Below are 12,233 nucleotides of genomic sequence, written 5' to 3'. Positions count from 1 at the left end.
TGTAAGAAAAGCTGCCCCTTGCCTTCCCTCCAGAAAGAGCAGCACCTGCCAAGGCCCAAGACTTGGACTTCAGATCCCTTTTAACCCCTCCACCCGGCCCTTGTTTAGGTCGCAACCTGCACAACGGTACAGCTCCCCTCTCCCCCGCCTGGACCACTGGCCCAACCTGAAAATCCTGGGAGTTCTGAGACCTGCAGGCGCTGGGCTTGTTGGGACACGGGCCTGAAAGCACTCTGGGGCCGGGAACGAGAAGGTGGGGCTTGGCCTTTCCTGAGGGAATCTCCCAAGCCCGGTTCCCGGGGGAAGAAGTCCCCTCCCGCACGGGCGCCCCCGCCCCGCCCCGCCTCCGCCGGCTAGTTGGCCGTGGAGGCCGCCGCCCCTCCCTCCCGGGACAGCGCACGCAGCGGGTCTTCCGGCCTCGGGCTACGGGCGGGGGAGGGTCCGAGCCGTAATTGCTGCCATCTGCTCCCTCCCCTCCCCCGCGCCCCCGCCTGGGGGAGGGGCCGGGGCGCGCGCCGCACGCCTCTCCGACGCGCGCGCCCAGCGCCCGGGGGCGGGAGCTCGGAGTGCCCCGCGAGCCCCCCGGGGGCCAAGTGCTGGGGGGCCCCGAGAGCGCGCCCGCCTCCTCTCTCGGGCAGGGGCTGAGGGGCCCGAGCTGGAGGCACACCGTTTTGGCAGCGTTCGGGTTCTGCCCCTCGCCGGGTAGGGACCCCCGAAGGCTCCCGGGGGCCGACCCGCCTCAACTCACGCACGCGACGTCCGCACGGGTCCGTGCCTCACGCCGGCGCTGGGACCTCGACGCTTCGATCTCTGTGCGCACGGGATGCGGTGACTGTGGGCGCGGAGGGGGGGACCCAAGGGGCTCAGATGCCCAGACATTCCCCCCACCGAGCTGATGGCCCATTCCTCCCCGCAGGTGAGCCCCGGGGATGCCAAGCGGCCCTCAGACGCAAGGGGCCGGGCCGAAATTCCTCCCAGTTACTCCTCACTTGGGGGATCTCCAGGACGGCCCTTCGAGCCTCGGAGTCCTCAGAGTTTATTTCCTCGTGCACAAAAACCGGATCCCCAGTACCTACCTCTCAGGTGGTTCCACAGAGGGCCAGGGGCTAGTCCTGCGGAGATGGGGGGCGGGGCTGTGCCTGGCCTGGCGGAGCCCCTGGGGCAAGGGGAGTGGGCCCTGTGGTAGGTGTTGCGGCGGCTGGGAACCCTGAAGAGGCAGGAAGGCTGGTGGGGTGGGCCAGGGAACAGATCCCGAGAGCAGCCCCGAGGGTTTCAAGCCCCCATCTCCGGGGGTCTTTACAACATCAGCCTCAGGAGGTGAGGATGTTGTCTGTGTGACCTCTTTATCCAGCATTGATGGCAGCTCTGGGGGCCCTGGGGGTGATCACAGGGCAGAGGAGAGTAGTACCCCACTGCCTGGGTTCCCGGACCCGCTTACGGGAACACACATCACACACACACACACACACACACACACACACCCAGGGGTCTAAACAGCCCCCCCCCCCGTGCAGAAGCACAGGTGATCCTGAGAGAGGGGAGGCCTCCTTCCCGCCACAAGACCTCACCTTAAGTGGCAGAATGCCTGCTGCCTTCCCCTTCCCTTCCTCCAACCTTGCCAACTCTGACAAACCCGTGTTAGCCACAAAGGCCAGCTCCAGAGGGGCTCAGATGCCCAGACATTCCCCCCACCGAGCTGATGGCCCATTCCTCCCTGCAGGTGAGCCCCAGGGATGCCAAGCGGCCTACTTCCAGCCCCGGAGAGGCTCTCACTACAGGGAGGGGATGCGCCATGAGCCATTTTGGAATCACAGGATCTATCAGACAACCCAGGGTACTGCTTTGGGGAGAGGTCAGGGTGATGCCACAGAGTCAATAGCTTCTGGGGTGGGGCTTGAAAGAGCAACAGAAGTTCACCAGGGGCCGAAGAGATGCGGTGCTCCGTGCTCCAGGCTGAAGAAGGAGGATGCACTAAGCCTTGGGGGTGTGAAAGTCTGGGATGTGTCTGGGGAAGAGTGAGAAGTTTCATGGGCTTGGACCAAGAGTGCTGAGGGGAGGAGTTGACAGGGAGAGGAGGGATGGGGTTGAAGGGTGGCTGAAATGATTTAGACTTGGGTTTGTTGTAGCAAGTGGAAGTGTCTGCACCGAGAGAGACAGACAGGAACATAAATGGCTAGAAGGAGCGAAGCTGACAGGAAGTGAGATAAAAAGGTCAGAGCCAGCCCAGTGATAAAAAGGCCATTCACTCGTCCAGGGGGGACTGTGGTGCACACGTAAGCCGTGGGGACCCTTTCTGAAGGCCACCATCATTACTCAGCTCCAGCCAGTTACTATCATGCTGGCATGGGAGCTTCGTGTTGTTGGGTATTTTCAAGAAAAATCAGAAATGTCGATTTTTATGTGTTGTCTCCAGGTTTTTAAATGTTGACAACTTTTTTTTTTTTTTTTTAGCTCTAAAATGGTGTGTGTGTCCAAAACACACGTAACACGAATATCTGTGCAACTGCTGCAGGGTTGCTGGGAAGCTACTGGAAGTTTTGTCAGGAGGGAAATGATCTGAATCCCGGGCTTAGGTGTTCGGATGCCCACTCGGGGGCAGTATGGAGGAATGGCCTGGTAAGTGGTATGGTTGCAAGTGTCTGGACCAAAGGGCCAAGGCCTGAACAAAGGCGGCTGACCTGGAGAGGAGGGAAGGCTCCCAGACACAGTGTAGGGGTCTTCAGGGATTAGCCCTTCCTGGGGGGGTTAAGGGTTTAAGTCTCCCATCCTTTTGTCCCCTTTAAGAGATTGCAAAAACATCATCTAGTGGGGGGGGGGAGGCCTATTTTGAGTGGGATGCCCCTGAAAATCCCCAAGGTTGCACCGTGGCAGGCCACCCCGAAGGACTGGGTAAGACATTCCAAACAGCCCGAAGAGGGAGGGGTTATGTTGGGGGAGGGGCTCAGGAATCCGCCTGGCCTTCAGGAAGACCCCAGCCAGCCCTAATGGGAACCACACGTGGGGTGAGCTGGAATCCCGGATTGCCTGTGACGTTTGGCTTTGGAATTGGACACTTGGCTCAGGTCACTCCTGACCCGCTGAAGTCTGAGGCCTCCCAGCCCAGCTCCCCTCCTAATTGCTGCCAGACACATTCTGTCCTGTACCCAGCTCTGGGGCCAGCCTGGGTCCCCCATCTCTTGCTAGGAGAGCACAAGAATTCTACAAGGCTTGATGCTCTCAGAATAGCAGAACAAGAAGTCTCCACCAGTATCTCCGAAGACAGGACCCCCCCTGAACTCACACTGCTCCTAGAGGACTGAGCAGCTTCTGGCTTTGCAGAAACTGGCGCCCTCAGCCTCTGTCCTTCCACGACAGTGTCTGTGGGGTGCTCTGTGGCTGTGACAGTCTGGGCCGCCTCCATACCCTGCAGGGTTAATTTCCTGCAGGACCTCAGGCGCTAGGAGCAGGGAGCAGTCCAAAGGGCAGGGGAAGAACCCCATGAGCAGGTGGTTTGCTCCTGAAGATTTGCTGTAAAATAGGGAGGGGAACAGGTTTCTCCTAACATATTTCCTGGTGTTTTGTCTTCCCCTCCTTCAAACAGCCCCTGGCCCAGGGATGGAGCTGTGTTACAAGATGTCTCAATACAATATGGAGGGCCTAGAAAAACTTTCACTTCTTATGTGAGTGGCTCACTCCAGCCTCTGGGCCATGGCTGTCTTCACACCTGCCAAACCCTCTTCATATGACCCTGCAATTATAGTGTGTATGAGTGTGTGTGTGTGTGTGTGTGTGTGTGTGTGTGTACTTCCTGCTTAAGTCCCAGACACTGCCAGTGGCCCCCTCCAGGCCTTTGGTCCCAACCCCCTCCCCCTGGATGCCCTCCTTGAGAACTTCCAGGCAGCCTGCTCAGCATCAGGCCAGGGGCCCAGGAGCTTGGACAGACTGCATTCCTGGGGGAAGGGGAGAGGAGAGGAGGGCTGCACAGAGCCCCCCCTGCTCCCTTCCAGCACAGACCCCATGCTGCCCAGCCTGAATCTCTCAAGCCTGCTGAAGATGACCACTGTAATGCCAGCAAAGCCCCTGGCAAAGACCAGGCCAGGGACCTAGCGGCCTCTCTTGAGGATGAAACCATCTCTGCCTTGGAGCTCTTCCACTCCAACATTGATTAGGGGGCCCACGTGGGCACTGGATAAGAGGTCTGTGGAGCCGGGCCACCAAGCACGGAGGGGATGCAGGGTAGAGGACTAGGGCAGCCCTGGGCATAATTTAGCACCACATGCCTGCTGGGCAGCTCAGTCTCCCGAGTCTCTAGAGAGGGCTTAGAGTGAAATCAGGCCCAGCAGAATGGAAATCAGGCAGTAGTTGCAGGAGATGAGAGTGTTGGGGAGGAGCCAAGACGGGGCGGGGGGTGGGGGGGCCTCCGCTGAAGCTGGGGATTCAGGTAGTCCCTCCAACCCAATCCACCCCCATCCCCCAGCCTGGTTTCGGGAAGCTCTCCCAATGAATATTTAATAGCTCAGCGCTGGGCCTGATTGAATTTTAATGCGGGCGACCCGAGCCCGGAGCCGAGTCCAGGCAATTAGTCAGGAGCCATTAACGCTGACTGAGCTGATTTATGGGCGGGACCAGGCCCTGTGCGGGGGGGTTGGGGGGTTGGGGGGGAGCCCAGGCCGCCAGAGGCCCCGGATTGGGCGGACGAAGTCTCCCGCGTCAGCCAATCCCTACGGCTGTCTCGGTCTGTTTTGCATCTTTTTTGCATAGCACTCCCTAGGGGCAAACGCGGGCGGCGGCCCTTGAGGAAAACTGGGGGGGGGGGTAGGAGGGGGTCCGGCTGAGACCTGCATCCGAGCTTGGCCCTCCTCTGGGCCTGATAACGCATTTATGGCTAGGAAAATCTACGTTTTGCACGTGGGATTCCATCGGACATTCCAACTATTCAAAGGGCCTCCGCGCAAATCCGGGTAGAGCCCAGGTGCGTGCGGGGGGGGGGGGCGGATTCCAAAGGAGTTACGAGAGGAGCAGAGACTAGGCCGACCCAGGAACTCTGGGCAAAACTGCTGGGTCCCCGGATCTAGCAAAGGGCTCTACCTCTGCGGTTAATCCAAACGGGAGCCTTATTGAGCCCTCACTGTGTGCCTGGCATGGGGGATTCCATGCAAACGACGGCTCCCCCGGCTCCCCCACCTCCCCAGGGGGTTCTGCACTGATGGGGATGGGGGTTGCAGATTTCAGGGTGCTGCATTATGCCTCAGAGGGCTGGGAGTGACTCGAAGGGGCTCTTGGAGGAGATGGCCCCCCTCCCCTCCCTGCCCCTCATCCCCCTGACCTGCGTGAATGAGCTGGGACTCAGCCTGGAGTGCTCTATTGAACTATGCCCGACCCCTTAAATCATAGGTCAAGGATTTAGCTGGCCTGTCTGCTGCCACTCTGGCAGGTGGCCGCCTCCTCACCAGCCCCCACCGCTTTCAGAGCTCTCATCCACTAGAGATGCGGTGGAGAGCGGGCATCCTTCCATTCCTGGACAAGCATCCCCATGGGTCTAGGCCTTATCTGAGCTGGAGTGATCTTTAATGAGGGATGGGCAATGGAAGGGGGTGCAGAGAGCTCTGGGCTACAAGACCAGCCCCCACAGGGAGGCTCCTGGAGAGGTTGGTAAGGAAGGGGGGGGCATTAGTCAAGGAAGGCTTCCTGGAAGAGGGAGGTCAAAGTAGAGACTGGAAGGAAGGGAGGGACAGGGTCAAAGAAAAGGAGAGGAAATCCTCTGCAGGGGAACACCCTGTGGGCGTGGGAGAAAGTGAAGTGTATGCTGGCACTCTTCATGCACATCAGCTGTGGTTAGTCCCGTAGTCACATCTGCAACCCCCTGAGCTGCCTGCCTGGCTGTGAAGGGGTGATGAAAATTATTATCACTACTTAATGAACACCTACTATGTGCCAGCACATTGCTAAGCTCTTTAAATATATTGTTTCATTTAATCTTTATAGCAACCTATTGGGGTAAGTATTGTCAGACTTCCCATTTCACTGATGAGAACACTGAGGCTCAGGGAGGCAGTAACTTGTCCAAGATCACACAGCTAGGCGGTGGCAGACCCCTTATTCTGGTCTACCACTCCATACTGCTCACAGGCACCTCAAACTCAGCTTGCACTCTTCTTTTCACTCTCCAAATCTCCCCCTCCTCCCATGTTTCTTATCTCCTTTTACCAGCATCTTCCTGGCGTTAAGAATAGATTCTGCTCATAATCTCTGCCAAAGGCTTGAGAAGCCATTCCATCTACATTACACCCAGGCCGGAGTCCTTGGTGTCATCAATCATTTACAGTCTCAAAGATTTGTTTCCTAAAGGTTTCTGAATTCTGTTCCCTCCTCTCCCCTCCCCGGACCTCTGCTTGGTTCAGGCCAGGTGAGGTAAGACAGGAGCCTTACAGAACCCTTGGCTGTATGCCAGGCACTCTGCTAAGAGCTTTCCTGAGTGTTCTCTTAATTAATCCTTACCAGAAACCTGAGAGTAGGTCCTTCGATTGCTAGGGTCCCCATTTTATAAATGGGGGTAGGGAAGGTCAAGGAAAGGTGGGGAGAAACCCTCAGCTATATGGGGCTATGATCCTATGATCGTGGGGCAGGCAGCACTCCCCACCAGATCAAGCAGACCCGTCAATGTCTCTGGCTCTTTTCAGCTGTTCCTTGAGGGCCACAGTTTCCCGGGCTGGATCTGTGCCCTGACCTTTGAGTGCCTTTCCCTTCTTTTAACAAGAGGGACTGGGCTTCAAGTTACAGAAGACCCAACTTTAAGATGCCCTAAACAGTAAGGACAATTGTTTATTATGTTGCCAAACAAGAAGTCCCAAGGTGAGGCTGTTGATTAATTCAGTGACTCAACAATGTTATCAAAGACCTAGGTTCCTTCCTTCCTGTTTGTTTCTTCTTCCTTTCTTTCCTTCTTTTATCAATTTTATTGAAATCAAATTTACATGTGGTAGAATGCACACATTTTATTTTATTTTTTTTTTAATTCTTTTTTTTTTTTTTTTAGATTTTATTTATTTATTTGACAGAGACAGAGACAGCCAGCGAGAGAGGGAACACAAGCAGGGGGAGTGGGAGAGAAAGAAGCAGGCTCACAGCGGGAGGAGCCTGATGTGGGGCTCGATCCCGTAATGCCGGGATCACGCCCTGAGCCGAAGGCAAACGCTTAACCGCTGTGCCACCCAGGCGCCCCGAATGCACACATTTTAAAAGTACAGTTGTTGACTTTTGATGAACGAATACCTGGTAGCCACGATTCCAATCAAGATACAGAACACTAGCATCATGCCAGAAAGTTCTCTTGTGTCTGCGTGTGATCAGTCCCTCCCTCATCCCCTGCCACAGGTAACCACTTCTTCTGATTTCCACCTCCACGGGTCAGTTTTGCATGTTTAGACCTTCTTATGCATGGAATTGTATTGTATATACTCTTCCGTGTCTGGTTCCTTTGTTTCAGACAATGGTTTTGAAATTCACCCATTTCGTTGTCTGTATTAATAGTTGATTTTTGTTGCTGAAGTAGGATTCCATTTTGTGAGTATTCCATGATATTGCTTTTTCTTTTCTCTGCCATTCTTATAGTGTTGGGTTTTGTCCTTGTACCCCAACTTCTCTTAAAGCCACAAGATGGCTGCTTCAGGTCCAGACATCACATGCGAACAACATCCAGGGCCAAGAAAAACTGTTTTTCTCCTTCAGCACTAAAAAAATCTTTGTAGAAGTCTCCCCACAAAAATCCCCTCATGTGTCCATCCTTAAACCAAACACTGGCAGAGGCAATGGAATTCCCACAGGTGTCTAAGACTAATCAGGATTCGCCCCTGGGGTTGGGGAGGAGCTCTGCCTCTCCTGAAGAACAGGGCAGTCTGGTCCCTGAACAAAATCAAGGTTCTGTTAGAAAGAAAGGAGGGCAATAGTTCTTGGTAAATAACTAATACTGACGACTCCCATCTGCTTCTTTCTTGTTAACAGAATTTGGATCTTGTTCAGGGATCCACCTCTCGAGGAATATAACTGCATGCCCACGCCAGGAGTAAATTACATCAACGTACATCAATCCTAGTAACCCTGTCCCCCTGACCAGGGGCTAGTTTAAGCATGAAGACAGTGGAAGAATCTGATTGTGGCCACCTAACACCCATTCTCCTGTCTTCTTCCTCAGCAATAAAGAGTCAAATCTTATTTTGGATGGCAAAGTACCCAGCTAAAAAATATTTCTAGCTTTTCTTGCAGCTAGATGTGGCCATGTGACCAACTTCGGACCAATAAGACAAGTAGAAATGTTCTGTGGGACATCTGAGAAGGTTGCCCAAAGGAGCTGACGCTGCTGAGGAACAACCTTTCATTCTTCTGCTTTTGCCCCTTCTGGTCTACAGTCTGGATGGCAGGATCCATACTGGATCTGATGGCTGGAACTCCAGCAGCGCTTTTGCAACATGAGGCAAATCTGAGAATGACATCACATGAGATGGGGGCACCTGAGTTCCTGGTGACACCGAAACTGTGGAGCCAGCACAATAGCACTGTCTATATTCAGACTTCTTATGTGAGAAGGAATAATCTTAAATCTTGTTTATTTTTTTAAAAGATTTATTTATTTAAGAGAGAGAGAGAGAGAAGGGGGAGGGGCAGAGGGAGAGAAGAATCTCAAGCAGACTCCCTGCTGAGCATGGAGCCCAACGCAGAGCTCAGTCCCATGACCATGAGATCACGACCTGAGCCAAAATCAAGAGTCAGACACTTAAGCGACTGAGCCACCCAGGCGCCCCAACTTCGATCTTGTTTAAATCACTCTGAGTTTTGCCAACATCTGCAACTGAGCCTGATCCTGACTAACACGGGCAGGAACAATTTCAGGTCAATGAGACAAGAGGGGAGATCATCTGGATGTCTCTGGGAAAGGTTGCTTTGCTCTTCAAAGGAGAAGAGCACATGGTTAGACCCACATGGGATGATCGGAATTGTATGGGTCATTTTGTGATTTGAGAGGAACCACCCAGGGGCACAGCGTATATGCTGAAGGTGTTAGATGTGAAGTTGGAAGGAACCTGGGTCCCTGAAGAAGGTGTTGAGTCTCTGAATTAATCAACTCTGGAGCCACCATTTCTCATTATTCTGTAAAATATCATATTTGATCAATTCTAAGATGCACATTGGGTCCCGTTTTAACATTTCTGAGATTGTTATACATCTTACAATCAATAGCATTTTAATCTGCTTTCAGCCAGACAGCAGTTGTGCTTAGCTACCCTTCCCGTGCAGGTGCACATTTTGGTGACTTTCTTGGTGTCCTGACAGGACATTGACAACCCTATGAAGTTGTAATCCATGAACCACGCGGGGCCTCTTTGAGTCCTACGTGATACCTAGCAGCTTCTGTTGGCTATCTGACAGGATCATCTGCCAGCAATAAATACTTCCAGAATGGACACAGTGGCTTAGGAGGAAGTCCCAGAGGGTGAGAGTAGATGAGGCAGTCAACCTGCAAAATGGCGCCCAAGGGTCCTCACCTCCCGCTAGTCACACTCTTGTGTAGCCTCTCCCCACGGCTGTTCTGGGTGGGTCTTTATGACCAGTAGCATAACGGCAGAAATCATGTCATGTCTTTTCTGAGATTAGGTTATAAAAAGACTGCACCTTTTGTCTTGAATGCCTGATTGTGCTCTCTCTTGGATCCTCTGTTGTCAGGGAGGCCTGCTGCCATGTCACGAAGACAGTCAGGCAGCCTGCGGAGAGGCCTATGTGGTGAAGAACTGAGGTATCCAGCCAACACTCAGGTAGGGACTGAGATCTGCCAAGAGCCAGGTGAGCGAGCCTGGACAGAGACCCTCCAGCACCATGCGGCTGCGGCCCCCCCTCAACAGCTTCAGTCCTCGCTCAGGAGAGACCCTGAGCCAGAAGCTCCTCGCTAAACCGCTCCCGGATTCCCGGCCCATAGACACTATAAGATGATAAATATTTGTGGCTTCAAGCAGCTAAGATTTGGGGAATTTTTTTTTTTTTTTTTTTACACAGCAAGAGATAATTAATTCAGTAGAGCAGTTTTAAAGAAATGCTGTATCACTGATACTTGTGACGGCCCAGATGACGAGTCTATGTGGAAAAACACAGGCAGGGAGAGGATAGCTCAAAGATGAAAGTGATTCCAAGAATCAGTCTCTAAATGTGATGAAGTTTAAAGAAAACTTTAACTGATTTATTTCACCTGTGTTTTCCTTGTTATGCATGTGAAAGAGTAATTTATTTTTATTTTTAAATATATATATATAGTTCCGGGGCACCTGGGTGGCTCAGTTGTTAAGTGTCTGCCTTCGGCTCAGGTCATGATCTCAGGGTCCTGGGATCAAGCCCCGCATCGGGCTCCCTGCTCAGCGGGGAGTCTGCTTCTCTCTCTCTCTCTGCCCCTCCCCCGCTCATGTTCTCTCTCTCTCTCTCTCTCTCTCATTCTCTCAAATAAATAAATAAAATCTTAAAAAAATATATACTTCCATGGAAGTCTTAAAGAGCTTTCTACATAAATATAACATAAAATCTGAAAGTGATACGAAATCCTTGTGTTCGTTGAATTGGCAGTGTTTTTCCTTTCTAACAGTAAGAAGGTAACAGTGCTTGTTAACATCAGCGGCAGTGGCGCCTACACTGGATGAGATAAGATCATGCATTTTCCTTATTGTATGAGCCATTGTGGGGAGTTTTCTGGTACTCGCATCAGAGGATTTGGATAAGGCAGCTAGAGTTCGGGGGTTGAGGAGTGAGGAGCAGGTGAAAACAGGCCTCTGAGGGACAGCGGGAGGAGGTGAGCCCGGGTTTGTGGTGAACTGCTCAGAAGTATATACAGGAAACCCATATTGTTTACTGTTCAAGTGTGTTAGTTCTAAACCTCCACTGGGTTAGGAAGAGCCTGGAATCCAGTGTCACCTGTCACTTGGCAATTGCTGGCAACATTGGAAATGCCTGCATTTCCCAAACAAAAATGAAAAAATAGGATGGGACACAGGAGTTTTCCTGTATTTTACATTTTATTTGCCCCCAAAAGTCTTTACAGTTTTGCAGCTTTGGGGGTCATAGCAGGGGAAATGGAAACATGCAAGAGGAATACTTCCTTCCTGCCTTAGTTGCCCCTTATCTTCCAGAAGTGTGGCCAATTGTTGGGCAAATGTCCAGGGGCCAAAATCTAGACTGGACATGAGATCTAGACTGGGTTGGGGATCCAGTTGGCATTAGAATGAAGTCTGAATCATGATTCCTACACTTTAACAAATCAGCCACTTGTCTCATGAGCCTCTTCTCATCCTTCCTCGAGACAGCGCCATGAGGCAGTGATGGGTGTCTATCATCGACCCTCTTTACAGACGGGAAAGCTGAGGCCGGTATGTTCAGTTCACCGGGTAAAAAGCAGACCGGAATTTGAACTCAGGCAATCTGGCTCCGAAGCCAGTGCTCAGCCACTGTATTATGGCATTTTAGATCTGTGGGGAATTTGGCCACCACGGATGTCCAAGCCCCTGATTTTACAGTTGAGGAAGCAGGGGCCTACAGAGAGCAGGACTTGTCCAAGATCCCCAGGGAAGGGGTGGCGGGGCAGGCCTCAGCCTGCTTGTGGATCCCTGTTGGTAAAAGGAGGGGCGGGGCTGTAGGCACAGAAGTACTGCCCTCCCCACCCCGCCCCCAATACAAAGTGCCCCTTCTTTCCATTTTGGGAACGGGTACAACTTGTTGAGGGGGGTTGGGGGGGAGGTTCGGAAAACCACTGGCCTTCTTCATTCTCGGGATTCCCGAGGCAGCCATTGTCCGGGGAAGGAATGTACGTCCAGCAGCCCTGAGGGGGGTGGGGCCCCTTTCCGGGCCCCAGACAAGCCTGCTTTGTGCACTCCACCCAGGGCCCCTCCGGGGCCATCACCAGCTAGCCTTCTGAGCATTCTTCTGGGCTTCCAGGCCAGGTCACTAAGGAACGAAGCTACTGGGAAAGGCATGGCCCTTGTGAGATGCGCTTTCGCCAGTCTGGGAGGGCTGCCTGGAGGAGGTGTGACAGCACCACCCAGAGGCCTGGGCTAGTGGCTCCTCAAAGTTAAAAGTATGCATTCCCAGCCTCCTATTGCTAGGAATTATGCTAACCAGACATGCACAAAGGTGGATGTTAACAAGTCGGTTCATCGAGCTTTTATTGATGAAAAAAATCTGACAACAACAGAAACTTGTTAAATTAATTCTTGCATGTCCACATG

At 52.9% G+C, this 12,233-nt stretch overlaps 1 long non-coding RNA gene across 2 annotated transcripts; it reads left to right on the top strand.

Annotated features, from left to right (window-relative positions):
• The first annotated feature begins 435 nt into the window (after positions 1 to 435).
• LOC117796786 lies at positions 436 to 10,310 on the top strand. 2 transcript variants are annotated; one of them, XR_004621449.1, is made up of 3 exons: positions 436 to 916; positions 2,452 to 2,616; positions 9,697 to 10,310. It is a non-coding gene; the product is annotated as an uncharacterized LOC117796786 (long non-coding RNA). The 2 variants fall into 2 exon arrangements; XR_004621448.1 differs by lacking the exon at positions 9,697 to 10,310 and adding an exon at positions 7,981 to 8,629.
• Positions 10,311 to 12,233: the final 1,923 nt, after the last annotated feature.

This window comes from Ailuropoda melanoleuca, chromosome 16 (genome assembly GCF_002007445.2).
Source record: "Ailuropoda melanoleuca isolate Jingjing chromosome 16, ASM200744v2, whole genome shotgun sequence".
NCBI lineage: Eukaryota > Metazoa > Chordata > Mammalia > Carnivora > Ursidae > Ailuropoda > Ailuropoda melanoleuca.
This window is presented reverse-complemented; position numbering and strand designations above follow the sequence as displayed.